The sequence below is a fragment of the Triticum aestivum genome, chromosome 3A (assembly GCF_018294505.1).
Source record: "Triticum aestivum cultivar Chinese Spring chromosome 3A, IWGSC CS RefSeq v2.1, whole genome shotgun sequence".
NCBI classification, from domain to species: domain Eukaryota; kingdom Viridiplantae; phylum Streptophyta; class Magnoliopsida; order Poales; family Poaceae; genus Triticum; species Triticum aestivum.
Window position 1 is genome coordinate 139432622 of NC_057800.1, and position 5817 is coordinate 139438438.

Here is a 5817-nt window from a genome sequence, read left to right on the forward strand (position 1 = left end):
CTGTAATCCCGGAGATCCTAATGGTTGAGATGCCTGGATAGACATTCGATGAATCCATGTATCCTGCACTAAATGATCCTGCATTTGCTTCATGCGATACGACACTGTCAACTCTTATCTTGGCAACACCTTGCACATGCAAGATTCATCCTACTCATTGATGCCTTGCCACATGGGGAGCCGCGGCCTGTGTATTCTTGGGCTTATAATCATCTAGCTCCCTTATGTATTTCATTATGAAGCTATGTGTAGCATGTGGGCTCTGAAAAATCTGTTCATGGAATGCTTGTCGTCGACCATACCATATAGCCCATAGAGTGACAAGAACTTGGACAAAGTTGTCATGTAGGAGCTCTTCCATTAGCGAGAAAATCCATCTTTTGGCATCTGGTTCCCTAACTCCATTTAGTGCTTCCACCAAGTCAGCTTCTTGTAACGCCCATACGCATCGAGCCACATTGCAATGTAGCAATGAATGCTGCCAAGAGTCATCCGCGCCGGAAAGACCACAGCTAGAGATCGTTGACATATTTCTGTGATGTGATAAGTCGGCTGTTGGGAGGGACTGTTGTGCAAGCCTCCAAAGAAATATTTTGACTTTTGAAGGGACATCAAACCTTCCACATCTTAGTCCACATTTTATGTTCTCCTAAGAGTTCGACGTGGCGGGGCGCTATTGGAGTCAAGCTTCACACCTAAGCTTGGTTGCCACAAGCATTCGGTACGCCATAAAAACTGCATTATTCCCATGACCCACTGACCAAAAGTTGATCACGTCGGCCGTTTTACCATAATAACTCCATTATTCTCATGAGCCCATGATCAAAAGTCATGCAGTTGTCTAGTGCATAATGGGATCGATCAGATAGCCTCCACATCAATAATACCTCAGCTTTTCTTTTGTCTGATTCCATTCGCCATTATCAGTGCTGAGATAAAAAAATCTAAATACTCAATCGTGCAGCTGCGCCATATGGGCGTCACGAGCGCACACGCGAGAGCCGTCCGTTGCGCCCGATCGCCACCGACGCGTGCGGAATCGTTCGACCAGAACAATAATAACCACGCCACGACAAGCGCAAAGGTGCGACCCACGTGGGGACACTGCATGAGATGGGGATTCAGTTCAAACTTAGATCTGCATGCATTTAATTAGCGTTTTCAAAATTTTGAAAAGCTATAACTTTTAGACCAAGCATCGAAATTAAGATATGTTTTCACCCTTAGGTTAATCGTGGCGAGATCTTTAAAACTAGATCCCATATGAGTATGTTTCGACTAACTTTTTTTATGAGCAACTTTGGGTGCTACGGAGGCAACTTTAGTGCTATAGGAAAGCAACTTCTTGTTAGTTTGTTTAGTATGACTTCCTATGATTGAAAATCTCTTTGAAGTTGGCTACCATGACTATCTAGTTAACTAGCTTCACTTCTAAGTTTTCTATCATAATTAGCTCCGCCTCCAATTTGATAGTATTGTAGGCAACTTAGTTTCTGGGGTAGGCTAACATTATTCTAAGCGGCTTGCCATGACAAGCGAGTAGCTTAACATCATCCTTAGTTGCATGTAATACCTTTTGGTATGGTAAACAACTTAGTTTCATAGAAAGGAAACTTACTAACAATGATGGACCACCTTTTCAATGTATTCTAGGCAACTAAAATAGAAATGGCAGACAACAGAGCATCACAGGTAGGCAACTTAGAAAAAGAATGATAAGAAACAACCCAATATTAGTCGGCAACTAATTTGTAAAGTTAGGCAACTAACATCAATGTTAGGAAATTTCATAGTATTTTGTAGCCAACCGAGCATGAACCGTGGGCAACTGGTCACTAACGATAGGCAAAATGGACATCAGTGTTAGGCAATTTCATAGTAATTGTAGGCAACTGGGCTTCAACAACAGGCAACTAATCATCAATGATAGGCAACTGTGCATCAATGTTCAATTTCATAGTATTTGTAGGCAACTGAGCATCAACTGTAGGCAACTGAGCATCACAGATAGGCAACCGGGTATCAATGTTAGGCAACTTCATAGTATTTGTAGGCAACTGAGCATCAATCGTAGGCAACTGATAATCAATGATAAGCAACCGAGCAATCCTGATAGGCAAGTTGGGATAAAGTTAGCAAGATTCACAGCACATAGTGCAGTGAAGTTGCTTGTATGTAGCACTAAAGGCACCTCATGTTTTGTGTGATTTTATTGTTTTGACATAGATCAACCTAATAGAAAGTCATACCAAGCCAAAAATAAGAACATGATACTAAATGAGGCAACTTTAGTGCTAAGTAGGAGCTACTTTGATGCTAGATGAATTGAACCGTATCTATTGGTGAATTCACCTAGTAACCTTCTAATTAGATGTGTGCAGTAGTGTAATAGGTGGCATAGAGTTAGGATACTTGCTACTTATGGTATACAACTTAGAGATGAAGCTAGTCAAATTGATAGTTGCGATAACCAACTTAGAAGGATTTTTCGTTGATAGGCGGTCATACTAGGAAAAAGAAGAAGTTGCTTTCTTATAGCACTATAGTTGCCTCAATACAACCCAAAGTTGCACGCGAAAAAAGTTTGTCAAAATGTGCCGATATGGGATCTAGTTTTGAAGTACTCGTCGTGAGAAACCCAACAGTGAAAACGGATCTGAATTCCGATGCACGAATCAAAAGTTATACCTGTTGAAATTTTTTGAAACCCAAATAAATGCACGCAGGACAAGATCGTAGGTGATTTCCTGAGTAGCGTGAAGTCAAGTAGTTTCCTTTTAGGATGTCAGTTGATTTCGGAATCACGTGGGCGTAGGATGGTGGTGTGAGAAACTGATTTGGTTTTTTGGGAAAGTGACAGTCCGCCTTCCTTTTGGGAAGAGCGCTCGACCCCGTGAGCGGGCCCTCGGGCGCCAGGTAGCCACGTCCTAAAAAAACCCAGGAAAGCCAGAGATAGAAAACATCAGAAAAAGGAAAAGCAGTTTATGGGCCGGCCCGCTAGCTTGGTCTCGGCCTTAGGCAACAACGCGCACTGTCGAGTGTCTGATATGCCTTACGTTTTATTCAAAGTACGAAGAATCGTCAACTCAAAAAAAAAGTAGGAAGAATCGTGATCGTCCAGAACAAAGCTCCCCCGATCTTTTCACCCGTCTACGAAAACGCTAGTAGAACGCGCGGACACCGTCCCGTTGTTCGGATTCTACTCGAGCCGGCGCCCACACGAACTCCCCTCCACGTACGCGCACGCCTGCGTCAATCAAGCACCTAATTAAGTTTCCAAGAAGGCCAAGCGATCGATCGTCGGTACCCGCGCGGATCAACAATCGCGATGTCGTCGTCGCCGTCGTGCTGGGAGTCGATCACCTCGGCCGTCCTGCCGGCGAACCCAACGTCGCGGGAGGCGGCGCTGCGGGAGCAGCTGCTGGAGCGGGAGGACGCCGCGGCGTCCCAGCGCGCGGCCGTGCAGCGCCTGACGGAGCGAGCCGACGCGCTGCAGCGCAGGATCGACGACGTGGCCCGCGAGACGGCGGCGGCGCAGGCGGCCGCGTCCGGCGCGGAGAGGCGCCAGCGGGAGGCCGAGGAGCAGCGGAGGGTCGCCGTGAGGACGTACGAGATGCACGAGGAGAAGCTGCGGGTGCTGGCCAAGGAGCTCAAGGTCAAGGAAGGCCGCTTCAGGGTCCTGGACGCCATCCTCACCACGGTGCGGAGCAGCAACAGGCCCGTCTCGAGGAACAGGGCCCACTAGTAGTACTATAATTTGTTTATTTCAGGACATATCAGAGATATAGGTTTGCAACTTTGTAAATTTTGATCTGGTGTGGATGTTTTAACATGCTCCTTTGTTTATTAGCAGCACTCAGTTGTAAAGGTTGACATTTAGGAAAACATTCGATTTATACTATTTTCGATTCAACTAGAAATTTACATAAACATCTATGGGGGGAAGTGTATCCACCGTAGTCTTAGGTGGCGGCACCTTCATGTGAGTTCTGTCTCTTGGGGCTCCTTTGATTCAAAGGAATTTCATAGAAATTTCAGAGGATTTGATTCTGAAAAATATTCTATGTTTGTAGATTCACAGAGTTGAAATCGTTAGGTATTTTTGCTTGAGATTCATTTGTACTAGTATGTTTTGGAGCAAAAATGTCATCTACTCAAACCTCTTGATAGAATTCCTTTGTTTTTCGAGTGATATCAAACACTCTTGAATCAATTTTTAACACTTAAACCAACAATTCGCATGCGTGGGTGCATGTGCTTCAGTTTAAAACACATGATGTGAAAAGATTCATTTGAACAACCAATTTCAATAATTTATCCGTGTACCAAATTGACCATCTACTTTTCACGTTTAGTTGCGTTTCAGCTTGATGCAAATTAGATCTCATGTTGATACATTCCGATTATTTTTTGTTAATACTCGTCAGGTTATGGTCCTATGTTATCTTGTTTTTCTCTTATAATTTGTGATCCAGATATAAACAATTGGTTACAACATCACTCCTTACCCATGCAAGCCTTGCATGATGTATGTTCATAGTTTGATGCCATAATCTTTCCTCGCCTCCTATCCCATCCTTGGTATCCTATCAACAATGCAACAAAAATATAACACGATCCATCAGAAATTTTTAGAAACAAATCAATATGACATGATGTAAACGATTTATCACACAATATTATTTTTGTTCTTACTTTTGCAACATAAAGTATTCTTCCACTAAAACAAAGTAGTAGTTCACTGAAAGGGAAGCAAGCAATAGGCTTTATGAGTTGAAACTTCTTTGTCTTCCACATGATGTAAATGCTTCATATATCCAAAAAAACAGTTGAGACATGCACATTCAATACAACAGGCTAAAATCACCTTCATCATCAAACAACTTTTCATTTTTATTTCCCCTGAAATCAGAACTTATAAGTTTGAATGGAGTCCCCTTGACTACTGTTATCCATCATCAACATTTTTTAGATAATTCAACTCTATAACTTACCATCAAATTACTGTAAACTAAGCATTTTAAACAGGCAACATTTTCTGAAAAAAGTTCAGGTAAATTTCTGAATGCAACACATTTTACTCCATGCAATTTTTCCAACCATTTCACTAGTTTGGGCACAATCTTGTGTTGAATTCAATCAGAAAACCAACACTCACAGTTTTTTGTTTAACATCAGTTTTGTTGGGATGCAACTCACTGAATTCACACATGAATATGGAAAAAAAATTACTGCAAATATAAATGGCAACACGGAATCTGCTCAAGTTTTTCAGTTCAAATCTATAATTGGTGGTTCAAATCACCTATTGCAAGTGTGGATGCAACAAACGAATCTGCTACAAGTATGTTCGCTAGCACTTTTAGAATATTACCCAATTTGCAGTGGAACTAGCTGGGGAGGCATCTGGTGGGCCACTAGCGGATCACGGTACATGCTCGTAGGAGGGGCTTGATGTCTCGGATCTGCGCCCCACGCCGGAGTTGAACTCGTCCACCGGGGAGCAACCGACCAATCAGAGCTTTGAGGAAAGGCGAAGGCGAGCACATCTCTAACAATATAGTGAACCATCGGGTTGAATTAGGGGGCGTGATCCGAGGATTCGGCGGCGGGTGTTGCAGTGGTGGCGTTGCGGCGGGGAAACGACGACAGATGGTAGGCAGACAGCGGGCGGTCGCTGCCACCCGCGATTCGCGGGGTTAGGTAGGACGCGGCATGTGGGGTCGGTGCTGCCCGTGCAACGGTCTATCGAGCCGCACGTGGCTCAAGTGGCACCTGGATCCTATGGTTGTGGTGTTATTGATCGGGCGGCTTAAA